General features: G+C 44.4%; 34 non-coding genes across 34 annotated transcripts; all 34 read left to right on the forward strand.

Annotated features, from left to right (window-relative positions):
- The first annotated feature begins 379 nt into the window (after positions 1–379).
- On the forward strand, positions 380–498 carry LOC134118972 (5S ribosomal RNA). Its single transcript, XR_009950533.1, has one exon. It is a non-coding gene; the product is annotated as a 5S ribosomal RNA (ribosomal RNA).
- Positions 499–837: 339 nt separating this feature from the next.
- On the forward strand, positions 838–956 carry LOC134118983 (5S ribosomal RNA). Its single transcript, XR_009950544.1, has one exon. It is a non-coding gene; the product is annotated as a 5S ribosomal RNA (ribosomal RNA).
- Positions 957–1352: 396 nt separating this feature from the next.
- On the forward strand, positions 1353–1471 carry LOC134118994 (5S ribosomal RNA). The gene has a single exon (XR_009950555.1). It is a non-coding gene; the product is annotated as a 5S ribosomal RNA (ribosomal RNA).
- A 339-nt stretch (positions 1472–1810) lies between these two features.
- On the forward strand, positions 1811–1929 carry LOC134118703 (5S ribosomal RNA). The gene has a single exon (XR_009950264.1). It is a non-coding gene; the product is annotated as a 5S ribosomal RNA (ribosomal RNA).
- Positions 1930–2325: 396 nt separating this feature from the next.
- Positions 2326–2444, forward strand: LOC134119005 (5S ribosomal RNA). The gene has a single exon (XR_009950566.1). It is a non-coding gene; the product is annotated as a 5S ribosomal RNA (ribosomal RNA).
- A 396-nt stretch (positions 2445–2840) lies between these two features.
- LOC134119017 (5S ribosomal RNA) lies at positions 2841–2959 on the forward strand. The gene has a single exon (XR_009950578.1). It is a non-coding gene; the product is annotated as a 5S ribosomal RNA (ribosomal RNA).
- A 339-nt stretch (positions 2960–3298) lies between these two features.
- LOC134119028 (5S ribosomal RNA) lies at positions 3299–3417 on the forward strand. Its single transcript, XR_009950589.1, has one exon. It is a non-coding gene; the product is annotated as a 5S ribosomal RNA (ribosomal RNA).
- Positions 3418–3813: 396 nt separating this feature from the next.
- LOC134119094 (5S ribosomal RNA) lies at positions 3814–3932 on the forward strand. The gene has a single exon (XR_009950656.1). It is a non-coding gene; the product is annotated as a 5S ribosomal RNA (ribosomal RNA).
- A 339-nt stretch (positions 3933–4271) lies between these two features.
- On the forward strand, positions 4272–4390 carry LOC134118755 (5S ribosomal RNA). Its single transcript, XR_009950316.1, has one exon. It is a non-coding gene; the product is annotated as a 5S ribosomal RNA (ribosomal RNA).
- Positions 4391–5131: 741 nt separating this feature from the next.
- On the forward strand, positions 5132–5250 carry LOC134119039 (5S ribosomal RNA). The gene has a single exon (XR_009950600.1). It is a non-coding gene; the product is annotated as a 5S ribosomal RNA (ribosomal RNA).
- A 339-nt stretch (positions 5251–5589) lies between these two features.
- LOC134119050 (5S ribosomal RNA) lies at positions 5590–5708 on the forward strand. The gene has a single exon (XR_009950611.1). It is a non-coding gene; the product is annotated as a 5S ribosomal RNA (ribosomal RNA).
- A 396-nt stretch (positions 5709–6104) lies between these two features.
- Positions 6105–6223, forward strand: LOC134119061 (5S ribosomal RNA). The gene has a single exon (XR_009950622.1). It is a non-coding gene; the product is annotated as a 5S ribosomal RNA (ribosomal RNA).
- A 339-nt stretch (positions 6224–6562) lies between these two features.
- On the forward strand, positions 6563–6681 carry LOC134118966 (5S ribosomal RNA). The gene has a single exon (XR_009950527.1). It is a non-coding gene; the product is annotated as a 5S ribosomal RNA (ribosomal RNA).
- A 741-nt stretch (positions 6682–7422) lies between these two features.
- On the forward strand, positions 7423–7541 carry LOC134119072 (5S ribosomal RNA). The gene has a single exon (XR_009950633.1). It is a non-coding gene; the product is annotated as a 5S ribosomal RNA (ribosomal RNA).
- A 741-nt stretch (positions 7542–8282) lies between these two features.
- Positions 8283–8401, forward strand: LOC134119083 (5S ribosomal RNA). Its single transcript, XR_009950644.1, has one exon. It is a non-coding gene; the product is annotated as a 5S ribosomal RNA (ribosomal RNA).
- Positions 8402–8740: 339 nt separating this feature from the next.
- LOC134119093 (5S ribosomal RNA) lies at positions 8741–8859 on the forward strand. Its single transcript, XR_009950655.1, has one exon. It is a non-coding gene; the product is annotated as a 5S ribosomal RNA (ribosomal RNA).
- A 396-nt stretch (positions 8860–9255) lies between these two features.
- Positions 9256–9374, forward strand: LOC134119104 (5S ribosomal RNA). The gene has a single exon (XR_009950666.1). It is a non-coding gene; the product is annotated as a 5S ribosomal RNA (ribosomal RNA).
- A 339-nt stretch (positions 9375–9713) lies between these two features.
- On the forward strand, positions 9714–9832 carry LOC134119115 (5S ribosomal RNA). Its single transcript, XR_009950677.1, has one exon. It is a non-coding gene; the product is annotated as a 5S ribosomal RNA (ribosomal RNA).
- A 741-nt stretch (positions 9833–10573) lies between these two features.
- On the forward strand, positions 10574–10692 carry LOC134119127 (5S ribosomal RNA). The gene has a single exon (XR_009950689.1). It is a non-coding gene; the product is annotated as a 5S ribosomal RNA (ribosomal RNA).
- A 339-nt stretch (positions 10693–11031) lies between these two features.
- LOC134119137 (5S ribosomal RNA) lies at positions 11032–11150 on the forward strand. The gene has a single exon (XR_009950699.1). It is a non-coding gene; the product is annotated as a 5S ribosomal RNA (ribosomal RNA).
- A 396-nt stretch (positions 11151–11546) lies between these two features.
- On the forward strand, positions 11547–11665 carry LOC134119148 (5S ribosomal RNA). Its single transcript, XR_009950710.1, has one exon. It is a non-coding gene; the product is annotated as a 5S ribosomal RNA (ribosomal RNA).
- A 339-nt stretch (positions 11666–12004) lies between these two features.
- On the forward strand, positions 12005–12123 carry LOC134118704 (5S ribosomal RNA). Its single transcript, XR_009950265.1, has one exon. It is a non-coding gene; the product is annotated as a 5S ribosomal RNA (ribosomal RNA).
- A 396-nt stretch (positions 12124–12519) lies between these two features.
- Positions 12520–12638, forward strand: LOC134119158 (5S ribosomal RNA). Its single transcript, XR_009950720.1, has one exon. It is a non-coding gene; the product is annotated as a 5S ribosomal RNA (ribosomal RNA).
- Positions 12639–13034: 396 nt separating this feature from the next.
- LOC134119169 (5S ribosomal RNA) lies at positions 13035–13153 on the forward strand. Its single transcript, XR_009950731.1, has one exon. It is a non-coding gene; the product is annotated as a 5S ribosomal RNA (ribosomal RNA).
- Positions 13154–13492: 339 nt separating this feature from the next.
- On the forward strand, positions 13493–13611 carry LOC134119180 (5S ribosomal RNA). The gene has a single exon (XR_009950742.1). It is a non-coding gene; the product is annotated as a 5S ribosomal RNA (ribosomal RNA).
- A 396-nt stretch (positions 13612–14007) lies between these two features.
- LOC134119095 (5S ribosomal RNA) lies at positions 14008–14126 on the forward strand. Its single transcript, XR_009950657.1, has one exon. It is a non-coding gene; the product is annotated as a 5S ribosomal RNA (ribosomal RNA).
- Positions 14127–14465: 339 nt separating this feature from the next.
- Positions 14466–14584, forward strand: LOC134118756 (5S ribosomal RNA). The gene has a single exon (XR_009950317.1). It is a non-coding gene; the product is annotated as a 5S ribosomal RNA (ribosomal RNA).
- A 741-nt stretch (positions 14585–15325) lies between these two features.
- LOC134119191 (5S ribosomal RNA) lies at positions 15326–15444 on the forward strand. Its single transcript, XR_009950753.1, has one exon. It is a non-coding gene; the product is annotated as a 5S ribosomal RNA (ribosomal RNA).
- Positions 15445–15840: 396 nt separating this feature from the next.
- Positions 15841–15959, forward strand: LOC134119202 (5S ribosomal RNA). Its single transcript, XR_009950764.1, has one exon. It is a non-coding gene; the product is annotated as a 5S ribosomal RNA (ribosomal RNA).
- Positions 15960–16298: 339 nt separating this feature from the next.
- Positions 16299–16417, forward strand: LOC134119211 (5S ribosomal RNA). Its single transcript, XR_009950765.1, has one exon. It is a non-coding gene; the product is annotated as a 5S ribosomal RNA (ribosomal RNA).
- A 396-nt stretch (positions 16418–16813) lies between these two features.
- LOC134119096 (5S ribosomal RNA) lies at positions 16814–16932 on the forward strand. Its single transcript, XR_009950658.1, has one exon. It is a non-coding gene; the product is annotated as a 5S ribosomal RNA (ribosomal RNA).
- Positions 16933–17271: 339 nt separating this feature from the next.
- LOC134118757 (5S ribosomal RNA) lies at positions 17272–17390 on the forward strand. The gene has a single exon (XR_009950318.1). It is a non-coding gene; the product is annotated as a 5S ribosomal RNA (ribosomal RNA).
- A 741-nt stretch (positions 17391–18131) lies between these two features.
- Positions 18132–18250, forward strand: LOC134119213 (5S ribosomal RNA). Its single transcript, XR_009950767.1, has one exon. It is a non-coding gene; the product is annotated as a 5S ribosomal RNA (ribosomal RNA).
- Positions 18251–18589: 339 nt separating this feature from the next.
- On the forward strand, positions 18590–18708 carry LOC134119223 (5S ribosomal RNA). The gene has a single exon (XR_009950777.1). It is a non-coding gene; the product is annotated as a 5S ribosomal RNA (ribosomal RNA).
- Positions 18709–19080: the final 372 nt, after the last annotated feature.

A 19080-nucleotide genomic window follows, 5' to 3' on the forward strand; every position in this document is an offset into this window, starting at 1 on the left:
AAGCCGCCGAGCGCCGCAGATTGTACACCTACAAATTACAAAAAGTATATCACATTGTCGAAGAGATGCATGTTTAGTGTTGTTTTAACGTTGGATATATAAGGAACTTAGACAATATCATCAAAATTGATTCCGTTTCATGGTTGCTAAATTAGTGTTGATCAACATTTAACAATTGGCATACTTTTGTTTGTAATTTAGCCGTTGAAATACAGGTGCTAACCCAACATGTTAGAATTGCCAGTGAAGAAAAGTAAAGTTACCTTCAGGTTTTAGGAACCTCTCTTGCCAATCCTAAGAACTGCTTCAATTTTAGAAAAAGAAACTCTTCTGATTATCTTTGACACGTTTTAAAGGATTAGGAAAAAGGTAAAAAGCAGCTTACGGCCATACCTCTCTGGTTCCGCCCGATCTCGTCTGATCTCGGAAGCTAAGCAGAGCAGGGCCTGGTTAGTACCTGGATGGAAGACCGCCTGGGAATCCCAGGTGCCGTAAGCTTTTTCACTTCTCTCTCCGAAAGCCGCCCAGCGCCGCAGATTGTACACCTACACAATTGTAAAAAGCATTTCACATTGTAGAAGAGATGCAATAGGAAGAAGATGAAAGGTGGCTTACGTCCATACCATCGTCAGGCCATTTGAGGTGGCGGGGACTGCAATGGCCATCCACCGATTGGCTGGGACTCCTGGGCGGGTCTTCTCTAGTCCATCCAATTTTCGGCATAGGATGTCACAGCCTTCTTTGCATACCCTTATTTAACCCACACAAAGATGCCAACGGCAGGCGTGACATAATTTTTTGACGCATTATAAAGGATTAGGAAAAAGATAAAAAGCAGCTTACGGCCATACCTCTCTGGTTCCGCCCGATCTCGTCTGATCTCGGAAGCTAAGCAGAGCAGGGCCTGGTTAGTACCTGGATGGAAGACCGCCTGGGAATCCCAGGTGCCGTAAGCTTTTTCACTTCTCTCTGGAAGCCGCCGAGCGCCGCAGATTGTACACCTACAAATTACAAAAAGTATATCACATTGTCGAAGAGATGCATGTTTAGTGTTGTTTTAACGTTGGATATATAAGGAACTTAGACAATATCATCAAAAATGATTCCGTTTCATGGTTGCTAAATTAGTGTTGATCAACATTTAACAATTGGCATACTTTTGTTTGTAATTTAGCCGTTCAAATACAGGTGCTAACCCAACATGTTAGAATTGCCAGTGAAGAAAAGTAAAGTTACCTTCAGGTTTTAGGAACCTCTCTTGCCAATCCTAAGAACTGCTTCAATTTTAGAAAAACAAACTCTTCTGATTATCTTTGACACGTTTTAAAGGATTAGGAAAAAGATAAAAAGCAGCTTACGGCCATACCTCTCTGGTTCCGCCCGATCTCGTCTGATCTCGGAAGCTAAGCAGAGCAGGGCCTGGTTAGTACCTGGATGGAAGACCGCCTGGGAATCCCAGGTGCCGTAAGCTTTTTCACTTCTCTCTCCGAAAGCCGCCCAGCGCCGCAGATTGTACACCTACACAATTGTAAAAAGCATTTCACATTGTAGAAGAGATGCAATAGGAAGAAGATGAAAGGTGGCTTACGTCCGTACCATCGTCAGGCCATTTGAGGTGGCGGGGACTGCAATGGCCATCCACCGATTGGCTGGGACTCCTGGGCGGGTCTTCTCTAGTCCATCCAATTTTCGGCATAGGATGTCACAGCCTTCTTTGCATACCCTTATTTAACCCACACAAAGATGCCAACGGCAGGCGTGACATAATTTTTTGACGCATTATAAAGGATTAGGAAAAAGATAAAGAGCAGCTTACGGCAATACCTCTCTGGTTCCGCCCGATCTCGTCTGATCTCGGAAGCTAAGCAGAGCAGGGCCTGGTTAGTACCTGGATGGAAGACCGCCTGGGAATCCCAGGTGCCGTAAGCTTTTTCACTTCTCTCTGGAAGCCGCCGAGCGCCGCAGATTGTACACCTACAAATTACAAAAAGTATATCACATTGTCGAAGAGATGCATGTTTAGTGTTGTTTTAACGTTGGATATATAAGGAACTTAGACAATCTAATCAAAAATGATTCCGTTTCATGGTTGCTAAATTAGTGTTGATCAACATTTAACAATTGGCATACTTTTGTTTGTAATTTAGCCGTTGAAATACAGGTGCTAACCCAACATGTTAGAATTGCCAGTGAAGAAAAGTTAAGTTACCTTCAGGTTTTAGGAACTTCTCTTGCCAATCCTAAGAACTGCTTCAATTTTAGAAAAAGGAGCTCTTCTGATTATCTTTGACACGTTTTAAAGGATTAGGAAAAAGATAAAAAGCAGCTTACGGCCATACCTCTCTGGTTCCGCCCGATCTCGTCTGATCTCGGAAGCTAAGCAGAGCAGGGCCTGGTTAGTACCTGGATGGAAGACCGCCTGGGAATCCCAGGTGCCGTAAGCTTTTTCACTTCTCTCTGGAAGCCGCCGAGCGCCGCAGATTGTACACCTACAAATTACAAAAAGTATATCACATTGTCGAAGAGATGCATGTTTAGTGTTGTTTTAACGTTGGATATATAAGGAACTTAGACAATATCATCAAAATTGATTCCGTTTCATGGTTGCTAAATTAGTGTTGATCAACATTTAACAATTGGCATACTTTTGTTTGTAATTTAGCCGTTGAAATACAGGTGCTAACCCAACATGTTAGAATTGCCAGTGAAGAAAAGTAAAGTTACCTTCAGGTTTTAGGAACCTCTCTTGCCAATCCTAAGAACTGCTTCAATTTTAGAAAAAGAAACTCTTCTGATTATCTTTGACACGTTTTAAAGGATTAGGAAAAAGATAAAAAGCAGCTTACGGCCATACCTCTCTGGTTCCGCCCGATCTCGTCTGATCTCGGAAGCTAAGCAGAGCAGGGCCTGGTTAGTACCTGGATGGAAGACCGCCTGGGAATCCCAGGTGCCGTAAGCTTTTTCACTTCTCTCTCCGAAAGCCGCCCAGCGCCGCAGATTGTACACCTACACAATTGTAAAAAGCATTTCACATTGTAGAAGAGATGCAATAGGAAGAAGATGAAAGGTGGCTTACGTCCATACCATCGTCAGGCCATTTGAGGTGTCGGGGACTGCAATGGCCATCCACCGATTGGCTTGGACTCCTGGGCGGGTCTTCTCTAGTCCATCCAATTTTCGGCATAGGATGTCACAGCCTTCTTTGCATACCCTTATTTAACCCACACAAAGATGCCAACGGCAGGCGTGACATAATTTTTTGACGCATTATAAAGGATTAGGAAAAAGATAAAGAGCAGCTTACGGCCATACCTCTCTGGTTCCGCCCGATCTCGTCTGATCTCGGAAGCTAAGCAGAGCAGGGCCTGGTTAGTACCTGGATGGAAGACCGCCTGGGAATCCCAGGTGCCGTAAGCTTTTTCACTTCTCTCCGGAAGCCGCCGAGCGCCGCAGATTGTACACCTACAAATTACAAAAAGTATATCACATTGTCGAAGAGATGCATGTTTAGTGTTGTTTTAACGTTGGATATATAAGGAACTTAGACAATATCATCAAAAATGATTCCGTTTCATGGTTGCTAAATTAGTGTTGATCAACATTTAACAATTGGCATACTTTTGTTTGTAATTTAGCCGTTCAAATACAGGTGCTAACCCAACATGTTAGAATTGCCAGTGAAGAAAAGTAAAGTTACCTTCAGGTTTTAGGAACCTCTCTTGCCAATCCTAAGAACTGCTTCAATTTTAGAAAAACAAACTCTTCTGATTATCTTTGACACGTTTTAAAGGATTAGGAAAAAGATAAAAAGCAGCTTACTGCCATACCTCTCTGGTTCCGCCCGATCTCGTCTGATCTCGGAAGCTAAGCAGAGCAGGGCCTGGTTAGTACCTGGATGGAAGACCGCCTGGGAATCCCAGGTGCCGTAAGCTTTTTCACTTCTCTCTCCGAAAGCCGCCCAGCGCCGCAGATTGTACACCTACACAATTGTAAAAAGCATTTCACATTGTAGAAGAGATGCAATAGGAAGAAGATGAAAGGTGGCTTACGTCCATACCATCGTCAGGCCATTTGAGGTGGCGGGGACTGCAATGGCCATCCACCGATTGGCTGGGACTCCTGGGCGGGTCTTCTCTAGTCCATCCAATTTTCGGCATAGGATGTCACAGCCTTCTTTGCATACCCTTATTTAACCCACACAAAGATGCCAACGGCAGGCGTGACATAATTTTTTGACGCATTATAAAGGATTAGGAAAAAGATAAAGAGCAGCTTACGGCCTTACCTCTCTGGTTCCGCCCGATCTCGTCTGATCTCGGAAGCTAAGCAGAGCAGGGCCTGGTTAGTACCTGGATGGAAGACCGCCTGGGAATCCCAGGTGCCGTAAGCTTTTTCACTTCTCTCTCCGAAAGCCGCCCAGCGCCGCAGATTGTACACCTACACAATTGTAAAAAGCATTTCACATTGTAGAAGAGATGCAATAGGAAGAAGATGAAAGGTGGCTTACGTCCATACCATCGTCAGGCCATTTGAGGTGGCGGGGACTGCAATGGCCATCCACCGATTGGCTGGGACTCCTGGGCGGGTCTTCTCTAGTCCATCCAATTTTCGGCATAGGATGTCACAGCCTTCTTTGCATACCCTTATTTAACCCACACAAAGATGCCAACGGCAGGCGTGACATAATTTTTTGACGCATTATAAAGGATTAGGGGAATCCCAGGTGCCGTAAGCTTTTTCACTTCTCTCTGGAAGCCGCCGAGCGCCGCAGATTGTACACCTACAAATTACAAAAAGTATATCACATTGTCGAAGAGATGCATGTTTAGTGTTGTTTTAACGTTGGATATATAAGGAACTTAGACAATATCATCAAAATTGATTCCGTTTCATGGTTGCTAAATTAGTGTTGATCAACATTTAACAATTGGCATACTTTTGTTTGTAATTTAGCCGTTGAAATACAGGTGCTAACCCAACATGTTAGAATTGCCAGTGAAGAAAAGTAAAGTTACCTTCAGGTTTTAGGAACCTCTCTTGCCAATCCTAAGAACTGCTTCAATTTTAGAAAAAGAAACTCTTCTGATTATCTTTGACACGTTTTAAAGGATTAGGAAAAAGGTAAAAAGCAGCTTACGGCCATACCTCTCTGGTTCCGCCCGATCTCGTCTGATCTCGGAAGCTAAGCAGAGCAGGGCCTGGTTAGTACCTGGATGGAAGACCGCCTGGGAATCCCAGGTGCCGTAAGCTTTTTCACTTCTCTCTCCGAAAGCCGCCCAGCGCCGCAGATTGTACACCTACACAATTGTAAAAAGCATTTCACATTGTAGAAGAGATGCAATAGGAAGAAGATGAAAGGTGGCTTACGTCCATACCATCGTCAGGCCATTTGAGGTGGCGGGGACTGCAATGGCCATCCACCGATTGGCTGGGACTCCTGGGCGGGTCTTCTCTAGTCCATCCAATTTTCGGCATAGGATGTCACAGCCTTCTTTGCATACCCTTATTTAACCCACACAAAGATGCCAACGGCAGGCGTGACATAATTTTTTGACGCATTATAAAGGATTAGGAAAAAGATAAAAAGCAGCTTACGGCCATACCTCTCTGGTTCCGCCCGATCTCGTCTGATCTCGGAAGCTAAGCAGAGCAGGGCCTGGTTAGTACCTGGATGGAAGACCGCCTGGGAATCCCAGGTGCCGTAAGCTTTTTCACTTCTCTCTGGAAGCCGCCGAGCGCCGCAGATTGTACACCTACAAATTACAAAAAGTATATCACATTGTCGAAGAGATGCATGTTTAGTGTTGTTTTAACGTTGGATATATAAGGAACTTAGACAATATCATCAAAAATGATTCCGTTTCATGGTTGCTAAATTAGTGTTGATCAACATTTAACAATTGGCATACTTTTGTTTGTAATTTAGCCGTTCAAATACAGGTGCTAACCCAACATGTTAGAATTGCCAGTGAAGAAAAGTAAAGTTACCTTCAGGTTTTAGGAACCTCTCTTGCCAATCCTAAGAACTGCTTCAATTTTAGAAAAACAAACTCTTCTGATTATCTTTGACACGTTTTAAAGGATTAGGAAAAAGATAAAAAGCAGCTTACGGCCATACCTCTCTGGTTCCGCCCGATCTCGTCTGATCTCGGAAGCTAAGCAGAGCAGGGCCTGGTTAGTACCTGGATGGAAGACCGCCTGGGAATCCCAGGTGCCGTAAGCTTTTTCACTTCTCTCTCCGAAAGCCGCCCAGCGCCGCAGATTGTACACCTACACAATTGTAAAAAGCATTTCACATTGTAGAAGAGATGCAATAGGAAGAAGATGAAAGGTGGCTTACGTCCGTACCATCGTCAGGCCATTTGAGGTGGCGGGGACTGCAATGGCCATCCACCGATTGGCTGGGACTCCTGGGCGGGTCTTCTCTAGTCCATCCAATTTTCGGCATAGGATGTCACAGCCTTCTTTGCATACCCTTATTTAACCCACACAAAGATGCCAACGGCAGGCGTGACATAATTTTTTGACGCATTATAAAGGATTAGGAAAAAGATAAAGAGCAGCTTACGGCCATACCTCTCTGGTTCCGCCCGATCTCGTCTGATCTCAGAAGCTAAGCAGAGCAGGGCCTGGTTAGTACCTGGATGGAAGACCGCCTGGGAATCCCAGGTGCCGTAAGCTTTTTCACTTCTCTCTCCGAAAGCCGCCCAGCGCCGCAGATTGTACACCTACACAATTGTAAAAAGCATTTCACATTGTAGAAGAGATGCAATAGGAAGAAGATGAAAGGTGGCTTACGTCCATACCATCGTCAGGCCATTTGAGGTGGCGGGGACTGCAATGGCCATCCACCGATTGGCTGGGACTCCTGGGCGGGTCTTCTCTAGTCCATCCAATTTTCGGCATAGGATGTCACAGCCTTCTTTGCATACCCTTATTTAACCCACACAAAGATGCCAACGGCAGGCGTGACATAATTTTTTGACGCATTATAAAGGATTAGGGGAATCCCAGGTGCCGTAAGCTTTTTCACTTCTCTCTGGAAGCCGCCGAGCGCCGCAGATTGTACACCTACAAATTACAAAAAGTATATCACATTGTCGAAGAGATGCATGTTTAGTGTTGTTTTAACGTTGGATATATAAGGAACTTAGACAATATCATCAAAATTGATTCCGTTTCATGGTTGCTAAATTAGTGTTGATCAACATTTAACAATTGGCATACTTTTGTTTGTAATTTAGCCGTTGAAATACAGGTGCTAACCCAACATGTTAGAATTGCCAGTGAAGAAAAGTAAAGTTACCTTCAGGTTTTAGGAACCTCTCTTGCCAATCCTAAGAACTGCTTCAATTTTAGAAAAAGAAACTCTTCTGATTATCTTTGACACGTTTTAAAGGATTAGGAAAAAGGTAAAAAGCAGCTTACGGCCATACCTCTCTGGTTCCGCCCGATCTCGTCTGATCTCGGAAGCTAAGCAGAGCAGGGCCTGGTTAGTACCTGGATGGAAGACCGCCTGGGAATCCCAGGTGCCGTAAGCTTTTTCACTTCTCTCTCCGAAAGCCGCCCAGCGCCGCAGATTGTACACCTACACAATTGTAAAAAGCATTTCACATTGTAGAAGAGATGCAATAGGAAGAAGATGAAAGGTGGCTTACGTCCATACCATCGTCAGGCCATTTGAGGTGGCGGGGACTGCAATGGCCATCCACCGATTGGCTGGGACTCCTGGGCGGGTCTTCTCTAGTCCATCCAATTTTCGGCATAGGATGTCACAGCCTTCTTTGCATACCCTTATTTAACCCACACAAAGATGCCAACGGCAGGCGTGACATAATTTTTTGACGCATTATAAAGGATTAGGGGAATCCCAGGTGCCGTAAGCTTTTTCACTTCTCTCTGGAAGCCGCCGAGCGCCGCAGATTGTACACCTACAAATTACAAAAAGTATATCACATTGTCGAAGAGATGCATGTTTAGTGTTGTTTTAACGTTGGATATATAAGGAACTTAGACAATATCATCAAAATTGATTCCGTTTCATGGTTGCTAAATTAGTGTTGATCAACATTTAACAATTGGCATACTTTTGTTTGTAATTTAGCCGTTGAAATACAGGTGCTAACCCAACATGTTAGAATTGCCAGTGAAGAAAAGTAAAGTTACCTTCAGGTTTTAGGAACCTCTCTTGCCAATCCTAAGAACTGCTTCAATTTTAGAAAAAGAAACTCTTCTGATTATCTTTGACACGTTTTAAAGGATTAGGAAAAAGGTAAAAAGCAGCTTACGGCCATACCTCTCTGGTTCCGCCCGATCTCGTCTGATCTCGGAAGCTAAGCAGAGCAGGGCCTGGTTAGTACCTGGATGGAAGACCGCCTGGGAATCCCAGGTGCCGTAAGCTTTTTCACTTCTCTCTCCGAAAGCCGCCCAGCGCCGCAGATTGTACACCTACACAATTGTAAAAAGCATTTCACATTGTAGAAGAGATGCAATAGGAAGAAGATGAAAGGTGGCTTACGTCCATACCATCGTCAGGCCATTTGAGGTGGCGGGGACTGCAATGGCCATCCACCGATTGGCTGGGACTCCTGGGCGGGTCTTCTCTAGTCCATCCAATTTTCGGCATAGGATGTCACAGCCTTCTTTGCATACCCTTATTTAACCCACACAAAGATGCCAACGGCAGGCGTGACATAATTTTTTGACGCATTATAAAGGATTAGGAAAAAGATAAAAAGCAGCTTACGGCCATACCTCTCTGGTTCCGCCCGATCTCGTCTGATCTCGGAAGCTAAGCAGAGCAGGGCCTGGTTAGTACCTGGATGGAAGACCGCCTGGGAATCCCAGGTGCCGTAAGCTTTTTCACTTCTCTCTGGAAGCCGCCGAGCGCCGCAGATTGTACACCTACAAATTACAAAAAGTATATCACATTGTCGAAGAGATGCATGTTTAGTGTTGTTTTAACGTTGGATATATAAGGAACTTAGACAATATCATCAAAAATGATTCCGTTTCATGGTTGCTAAATTAGTGTTGATCAACATTTAACAATTGGCATACTTTTGTTTGTAATTTAGCCGTTCAAATACAGGTGCTAACCCAACATGTTAGAATTGCCAGTGAAGAAAAGTAAAGTTACCTTCAGGTTTTAGGAACCTCTCTTGCCAATCCTAAGAACTGCTTCAATTTTAGAAAAACAAACTCTTCTGATTATCTTTGACACGTTTTAAAGGATTAGGAAAAAGATAAAAAGCAGCTTACGGCCATACCTCTCTGGTTCCGCCCGATCTCGTCTGATCTCGGAAGCTAAGCAGAGCAGGGCCTGGTTAGTACCTGGATGGAAGACCGCCTGGGAATCCCAGGTGCCGTAAGCTTTTTCACTTCTCTCTCCGAAAGCCGCCCAGCGCCGCAGATTGTACACCTACACAATTGTAAAAAGCATTTCACATTGTAGAAGAGATGCAATAGGAAGAAGATGAAAGGTGGCTTACGTCCGTACCATCGTCAGGCCATTTGAGGTGGCGGGGACTGCAATGGCCATCCACCGATTGGCTGGGACTCCTGGGCGGGTCTTCTCTAGTCCATCCAATTTTCGGCATAGGATGTCACAGCCTTCTTTGCATACCCTTATTTAACCCACACAAAGATGCCAACGGCAGGCGTGACATAATTTTTTGACGCATTATAAAGGATTAGGAAAAAGATAAAGAGCAGCTTACGGCCATACCTCTCTGGTTCCGCCCGATCTCGTCTGATCTCGGAAGCTAAGCAGAGCAGGGCCTGGTTAGTACCTGGATGGAAGACCGCCTGGGAATCCCAGGTGCCGTAAGCTTTTTCACTTCTCTCTCCGAAAGCCGCCCAGCGCCGCAGATTGTACACCTACACAATTGTAAAAAGCATTTCACATTGTAGAAGAGATGCAATAGGAAGAAGATGAAAGGTGGCTTACGTCCATACCATCGTCAGGCCATTTGAGGTGGCGGGGACTGCAATGGCCATCCACCGATTGGCTGGGACTCCTGGGCGGGTCTTCTCTAGTCCATCCAATTTTCGGCATAGGATGTCACAGCCTTCTTTGCATACCCTTATTTAACCCACACAAAGATGCCAACGGCAGGCGTGACATAATTTTTTGACGCATTATAAAGGATTAGGGGAATCCCAGGTGCCGTAAGCTTTTTCACTTCTCTCTGGAAGCCGCCGAGCGCCGCAGATTGTACACCTACAAATTACAAAAAGTATATCACATTGTCGAAGAGATGCATGTTTAGTGTTGTTTTAACGTTGGATATATAAGGAACTTAGACAATATCATCAAAATTGATTCCGTTTCATGGTTGCTAAATTAGTGTTGATCAACATTTAACAATTGGCATACTTTTGTTTGTAATTTAGCCGTTGAAATACAGGTGCTAACCCAACATGTTAGAATTGCCAGTGAAGAAAAGTAAAGTTACCTTCAGGTTTTAGGAACCTCTCTTGCCAATCCTAAGAACTGCTTCAATTTTAGAAAAAGAAACTCTTCTGATTATCTTTGACACGTTTTAAAGGATTAGGAAAAAGGTAAAAAGCAGCTTACGGCCATACCTCTCTGGTTCCGCCCGATCTCGTCTGATCTCGGAAGCTAAGCAGAGCAGGGCCTGGTTAGTACCTGGATGGAAGACCGCCTGGGAATCCCAGGTGCCGTAAGCTTTTTCACTTCTCTCTCCGAAAGCCGCCCAGCGCCGCAGATTGTACACCTACACAATTGTAAAAAGCATTTCACATTGTAGAAGAGATGCAATAGGAAGAAGATGAAAGGTGGCTTACGTCCATACCATCGTCAGGCCATTTGAGGTGGCGGGGACTGCAATGGCCATCCACCGATTGGCTGGGACTCCTGGGCGGGTCTTCTCTAGTCCATCCAATTTTCGGCATAGGATGTCACAGCCTTCTTTGCATACCCTTATTTAACCCACACAAAGATGCCAACGGCAGGCGTGACATAATTTTTTGACGCATTATAAAGGATTAGGAAAAAGATAAAAAGCAGCTTACGGCCATACCTCTCTGGTTCCGCCCGATCTCGTCTGATCTCGGAAGCTAAGCAGAGCAGGGCCTGGTTAGTACCTGGATGGAAGACCGCCTGGGAATCCCAGGTGCCGTAAGCTTTTTCACTTCTCTCTGGAAGCCGCCGAGCGCCGCAGATTGTACACCTACAAATTACAAAAAGTATATCACATTGTCGAAGAGATGCATGTTTAGTGTTGTTTTAACGTTGGATATATAAGGAACTTAGACAATATCATCAAAAATGATTCCGTTTCATGGTTGCTAAATTAGTGTTGATCAACATTTAACAATTGGCATACTTTTGTTTGTAATTTAGCCGTTCAAATACAGGTGCTAACCCAACATGTTAGAATTGCCAGTGAAGAAAAGTAAAGTTACCTTCAGGTTTTAGGAACCTCTCTTGCCAATCCTAAGAACTGCTTCAATTTTAGAAAAACAAACTCTTCTGATTATCTTTGACACGTTTTAAAGGATTAGGAAAAAGATAAAAAGCAGCTTACGGCCATACCTCTCTGGTTCCGCCCGATCTCGTCTGATCTCGGAAGCTAAGCAGAGCAGGGCCTGGTTAGTACCTGGATGGAAGACCGCCTGGGAATCCCAGGTGCCGTAAGCTTTTTCACTTCTCTCTCCGAAAGCCGCCCAGCGCCGCAGATTGTACACCTACACAATTGTAAAAAGCATTTCACATTGTAGAAGAGATGCAATAGGAAGAAGATGAAAGGTGGCTTACGTCCGTACCATCGTCAGGCCATTTGAGGTGGCGGGGACTGCAATGGCCATCCACCGATTGGCTGGGACTCCTGGGCGGGTCTTCTCTAGTCCATCCAATTTTCGGCATAGGATGTCACAGCCTTCTTTGCATACCCTTATTTAACCCACACAAAGATGCCAACGGCAGGCGTGACATAATTTTTTGACGCATTATAAAGGATTAGGAAAAAGATAAAGAGCAGCTTACGGCAATACCTCTCTGGTTCCGCCCGATCTCGTCTGATCTCGGAAGCTAAGCAGAGCAGGGCCTGGTTAGTACCTGGATGGAAGACCGCCTGGGAATCCCAGGTGCCGTAAGCTTTTTCACTTCTCTCTGGAAGCCGCCGAGCGCCGCAGATTGTACACCTACAAATTACAAAAAGTATATCACATTGTCGAAGAGATGCATGTTTAGTGTTGTTTTAACGTTGGATATATAAGGAACTTAGACAATCTAATCAAAAATGATTCCGTTTCATGGTTGCTAAATTAGTGTTGATCAACATTTAACAATTGGCATACTTTTGTTTGTAATTTAGCCGTTGAAATACAGGTGCTAACCCAACATGTTAGAATTGCCAGTGAAGAAAAGTTAAGTTACCTTCAGGTTTTAGGAACTTCTCTTGCCAATCCTAAGAACTGCTTCAATTTTAGAAAAAGGAGCTCTTCTGATTATCTTTGACACGTTTTAAAGGATTAGGAAAAAGATAAAAAGCAGCTTACGGCCATACCTCTCTGGTTCCGCCCGATCTCGTCTGATCTCGGAAGCTAAGCAGAGCAGGGCCTGGTTAGTACCTGGATGGAAGACCGCCTGGGAATCCCAGGTGCCGTAAGCTTTTTCACTTCTCTCTGGAAGCCGCCGAGCGCCGCAGATTGTACACCTACAAATTACAAAAAGTATATCACATTGTCGAAGAGATGCATGTTTAGTGTTGTTTTAACGTTGGATATATAAGGAACTTAGACAATATCATCAAAATTGATTCCGTTTCATGGTTGCTAAATTAGTGTTGATCAACATTTAACAATTGGCATACTTTTGTTTGTAATTTAGCCGTTGAAATACAGGTGCTAACCCAACATGTTAGAATTGCCAGTGAAGAAAAGTAAAGTTACCTTCAGGTTTTAGGAACCTCTCTTGCCAATCCTAAGAACTGCTTCAATTTTAGAAAAAGAAACTCTTCTGATTATCTTTGACACGTTTTAAAGGATTAGGAAAAAGATAAAAAGCAGCTTACGGCCATACCTCTCTGGTTCCGCCCGATCTCGTCTGATCTCGGAAGCTAAGCAGAGCAGGGCCTGGTTAGTACCTGGATGGAAGACCGCCTGGGAATCCCAGGTGCCGTAAGCTTTTTCACTTCTCTCTCCGAAAGCCGCCCAGCGCCGCAGATTGTACACCTACACAATTGTAAAAAGCATTTCACATTGTAGAAGAGATGCAATAGGAAGAAGATGAAAGGTGGCTTACGTCCATACCATCGTCAGGCCATTTGAGGTGTCGGGGACTGCAATGGCCATCCACCGATTGGCTTGGACTCCTGGGCGGGTCTTCTCTAGTCCATCCAATTTTCGGCATAGGATGTCACAGCCTTCTTTGCATACCCTTATTTAACCCACACAAAGATGCCAACGGCAGGCGTGACATAATTTTTTGACGCATTATAAAGGATTAGGAAAAAGATAAAGAGCAGCTTACGGCCATACCTCTCTGGTTCCGCCCGATCTCGTCTGATCTCGGAAGCTAAGCAGAGCAGGGCCTGGTTAGTACCTGGATGGAAGACCGCCTGGGAATCCCAGGTGCCGTAAGCTTTTTCACTTCTCTCCGGAAGCCGCCGAGCGCCGCAGATTGTACACCTACAAATTACAAAAAGTATATCACATTGTCGAAGAGATGCATGTTTAGTGTTGTTTTAACGTTGGATATATAAGGAACTTAGACAATATCATCAAAAATGATTCCGTTTCATGGTTGCTAAATTAGTGTTGATCAACATTTAACAATTGGCATACTTTTGTTTGTAATTTAGCCGTTCAAATACAGGTGCTAACCCAACATGTTAGAATTGCCAGTGAAGAAAAGTAAAGTTACCTTCAGGTTTTAGGAACCTCTCTTGCCAATCCTAAGAACTGCTTCAATTTTAGAAAAACAAACTCTTCTGATTATCTTTGACACGTTTTAAAGGATTAGGAAAAAGATAAAAAGCAGCTTACTGCCATACCTCTCTGGTTCCGCCCGATCTCGTCTGATCTCGGAAGCTAAGCAGAGCAGGGCCTGGTTAGTACCTGGATGGAAGACCGCCTGGGAATCCCAGGTGCCGTAAGCTTTTTCACTTCTCTCTCCGAAAGCCGCCCAGCGCCGCAGATTGTACACCTACACAATTGTAAAAAGCATTTCACATTGTAGAAGAGATGCAATAGGAAGAAGATGAAAGGTGGCTTACGTCCATACCATCGTCAGGCCATTTGAGGTGGCGGGGACTGCAATGGCCATCCACCGATTGGCTGGGACTCCTGGGCGGGTCTTCTCTAGTCCATCCAATTTTCGGCATAGGATGTCACAGCCTTCTTTGCATACCCTTATTTAACCCACACAAAGATGCCAACGGCAGGCGTGACATAATTTTTTGACGCATTATAAAGGATTAGGAAAAAGATAAAGAGCAGCTTACGGCCTTACCTCTCTGGTTCCGCCCGATCTCGTCTGATCTCGGAAGCTAAGCAGAGCAGGGCCTGGTTAGTACCTGGATGGAAGACCGCCTGGGAATCCCAGGTGCCGTAAGCTTTTTCACTTCTCTCTCCGAAAGCCGCCCAGCGCCGCAGATTGTACACCTACACAATTGTAAAAAGCATTTCACATTGTAGAAGAGATGCAATAGGAAGAAGATGAAAGGTGGCTTACGTCCATACCATCGTCAGGCCATTTGAGGTGGCGGGGACTGCAATGGCCATCCACCGATTGGCTGGGACTCCTGGGCGGGTCTTCTCTAGTCCATCCAATTTTCGGCATAGGATGTCACAGCCTTCTTTGCATACCCTTATTTAACCCACACAAAGATGCCAACGGCAGGCGTGACATAATTTTTTGACGCATTATAAAGGATTAGGGGAATCCCAGGTGCCGTAAGCTTTTTCACTTCTCTCTGGAAGCCGCCGAGCGCCGCAGATTGTACACCTACAAATTACAAAAAGTATATCACATTGTCGAAGAGATGCATGTTTAGTGTTGTTTTAACGTTGGATATATAAGGAACTTAGACAATATCATCAAAAATGATTCCGTTTCATGGTTGCTAAATTAGTGTTGATCAACATTTAACAATTGGCATACTTTTGTTTGTAATTTAGCCGTTGAAATACAGGTGCTAACCCAACATGTTAGAATTGCCAGTGAAGAAAAGTTAAGTTACCTTCAGGTTTTAGGAACTTCTCTTGCCAATCCTAAGAACTGCTTCAATTTTAGAAAAAGGAGCTCTTCTGATTATCTTTGACACGTTTTAAAGGATTAGGAAAAAGATAAAAAGCAGCTTACGGCCATACCTCTCTGGTTCCGCCCGATCTCGTCTGATCTCGGAAGCTAAGCAGAGCAGGGCCTGGTTAGTACCTGGATGGAAGACCGCCTGGGAATCCCAGGTGCCGTAAGCTTTTTCACTTCTCTCTGGAAGCCGCCGAGCGCCGCAGATTGTACACCTACAAATTACAAAAAGTATATCACATTGTCGAAGAGATGCATGTTTAGTGTTGTTTTAACGTTGGATATATAAGGAACTTAGACAATATCATCAAAATTGATTCCGTTTCATGGTTGCTAAATTAGTGTTGATCAACATTTAACAATTGGCATACTTTTGTTTGTAATTTAGCCGTTGAAATACAGGTGCTAACCCAACATGTTAGAATTGCCAGTGAAGAAAAGTAAAGTTACCTTCAGGTTTTAGGAACCTCTCTTGCCAATCCTAAGAACTGCTTCAATTTTAGAAAAAGAAACTCTTCTGATTATCTTTGACACGTTTTAAAGGATTAGGAAAAAGATAAAAAGCAGCTTACGGCCATACCTCTCTGGTTCCGCCCGATCTCGTCTGATCTCGGAAGCTAAGCAGAGCAGGGCCTGGTTAGTACCTGGATGGAAGACCGCCTGGGAATCCCAGGTGCCGTAAGCTTTTTCACTTCTCTCTCCGAAAGCCGCCCAGCGCCGCAGATTGTACACCTACACAATTGTAAAAAGCATTTCACATTGTAGAAGAGATGCAATAGGAAGAAGATGAAAGGTGGCTTACGTCCATACCATCGTCAGGCCATTTGAGGTGTCGGGGACTGCAATGGCCATCCACCGATTGGCTTGGACTCCTGGGCGGGTCTTCTCTAGTCCATCCAATTTTCGGCATAGGATGTCACAGCCTTCTTTGCATACCCTTATTTAACCCACACAAAGATGCCAACGGCAGGCGTGACATAATTTTTTGACGCATTATAAAGGATTAGGAAAAAGATAAAGAGCAGCTTACGGCCATACCTCTCTGGTTCCGCCCGATCTCGTCTGATCTCGGAAGCTAAGCAGAGCAGGGCCTGGTTAGTACCTGGATGGAAGACCGCCTGGGAATCCCAGGTGCCGTAAGCTTTTTCACTTCTCTCCGGAAGCCGCCGAGCGCCGCAGATTGTACACCTACAAATTACAAAAAGTATATCACATTGTCGAAGAGATGCATGTTTAGTGTTGTTTTAACGTTGGATATATAAGGAACTTAGACAATATCATCAAAAATGATTCCGTTTCATGGTTGCTAAATTAGTGTTGATCAACATTTAACAATTGGCATACTTTTGTTTGTAATTTAGCCGTTCAAATACAGGTGCTAACCCAACATGTTAGAATTGCCAGTGAAGAAAAGTAAAGTTACCTTCAGGTTTTAGGAACCTCTCTTGCCAATCCTAAGAACTGCTTCAATTTTAGAAAAACAAACTCTTCTGATTATCTTTGACACGTTTTAAAGGATTAGGAAAAAGATAAAAAGCAGCTTACTGCCATACCTCTCTGGTTCCGCCCGATCTCGTCTGATCTCGGAAGCTAAGCAGAGCAGGGCCTGGTTAGTACCTGGATGGAAGACCGCCTGGGAATCCCAGGTGCCGTAAGCTTTTTCACTTCTCTCTCCGAAAGCCGCCCAGCGCCGCAGATTGTACACCTACACAATTGTAAAAAGCATTTCACATTGTAGAAGAGATGCAATAGGAAGAAGATGAAAGGTGGCTTACGTCCATACCATCGTCAGGCCATTTGAGGTGGCGGGGACTGCAATGGCCATCCACCGATTGGCTGGGACTCCTGGGCGGGTCTTCTCTAGTCCATCCAATTTTCGGCATAGGATGTCACAGCCTTCTTTGCATACCCTTATTTAACCCACACAAAGATGCCAACGGCAGGCGTGACATAATTTTTTGACGCATTATAAAGGATTAGGAAAAAGATAAAGAGCAGCTTACGGCCTTACCTCTCTGGTTCCGCCCGATCTCGTCTGATCTCGGAAGCTAAGCAGAGCAGGGCCTGGTTAGTACCTGGATGGAAGACCGCCTGGGAATCCCAGGTGCCGTAAGCTTTTTCACTTCTCTCTCCGAAAGCCGCCCAGCGCCGCAGATTGTACACCTACACAATTGTAAAAAGCATTTCACATTGTAGAAGAGATGCAATAGGAAGAAGATGAAAGGTGGCTTACGTCCATACCATCGTCAGGCCATTTGAGGTGGCGGGGACTGCAATGGCCATCCACCGATTGGCTGGGACTCCTGGGCGGGTCTTCTCTAGTCCATCCAATTTTCGGCATAGGATGTCACAGCCTTCTTTGCATACCCTTATTTAACCCACACAAAGATGCCAACGGCAGGCGTGACATAATTTTTTGACGCATTATAAAGGATTAGGGGAATCCCAGGTGCCGTAAGCTTTTTCACTTCTCTCTGGAAGCCGCCGAGCGCCGCAGATTGTACACCTACAAATTACAAAAAGTATATCACATTGTCGAAGAGATGCATGTTTAGTGTTGTTTTAACGTTGGATATATAAGGAACTTAGACAATATCATCAAAATTGATTCCGTTTCATGGTTGCTAAATTAGTGTTGATCAACATTTAACAATTGGCATACTTTTGTTTGTAATTTAGCCGTTGAAATACAGGTGCTAACCCAACATGTTAGAATTGCCAGTGAAGAAAAGTAAAGTTACCTTCAGGTTTTAGGAACCTCTCTTGCCAATCCTAAGAACTGCTTCAATTTTAGAAAAAGAAACTCTTCTGATTATCTTTGACACGTTTTAAAGGATTAGGAAAAAGGTAAAAAGCAGCTTACGGCCATACCTCTCTGGTTCCGCCCGATCTCGTCTGATCTCGGAAGCTAAGCAGAGCAGGGCCTGGTTAGTACCTGGATGGAAGACCGCCTGGGAATCCCAGGTGCCGTAAGCTTTTTCACTTCTCTCTCCGAAAGCCGCCCAGCGCCGCAGATTGTACACCTACACAATTGTAAAAAGCATTTCACATTGTAGAAGAGATGCAATAGGAAGAAGATGAAAGGTGGCTTACGTCCATACCATCGTCAGGCCATTTGAGGTGGCGGGGACTGCAATGGCCATCCACCGATTGGCTGGGACTCCTGGGCGGGTCTTCTCTAGTCCATCCAATTTTCGGCATAGGATGTCACAGCCTTCTTTGCATACCCTTATTTAACCCACACAAAGATGCCAACGGCAGGCGTGACATAATTTTTTGACGCATTATAAAGGATTAGGAAAAAGATAAAAAGCAGCTTACGGCCATACCTCTCTGGTTCCGCCCGATCTCGTCTGATCTCGGAAGCTAAGCAGAGCAGGGCCTGGTTAGTACCTGGATGGAAGACCGCCTGGGAATCCCAGGTGCCGTAAGCTTTTTCACTTCTCTCTGGAAGCCGCCGAGCGCCGCAGATTGTACACCTACAAATTACAAAAAGTATATCACATTGTCGAAGAGATGCATGTTTAGTGTTGTTTTAACGTTGGATATATAAGGAACTTAGACAATATCATCAAAAATGATTCCGTTTCATGGTTGCTAAATTAGTGTTGATCAACATTTAACAATTGGCATACTTTTGTTTGTAATTTAGCCGTTCAAATACAGGTGCTAACCCAACATGTTAGAATTGCCAGTGAAGAAAAGTAAAGTTACCTTCAGGTTTTAGGAACCTCTCTTGCCAATCCTAAGAACTGCTTCAATTTTAGAAAAACAAACTCTTCTGATTATCTTTGACACGTTTTAAA

This window comes from Pungitius pungitius, unplaced genomic scaffold (genome assembly GCF_949316345.1).
Source record: "Pungitius pungitius unplaced genomic scaffold, fPunPun2.1 scaffold_24, whole genome shotgun sequence".
In the NCBI taxonomy this organism is placed as follows: Eukaryota; Metazoa; Chordata; class Actinopteri; order Perciformes; family Gasterosteidae; genus Pungitius; species Pungitius pungitius.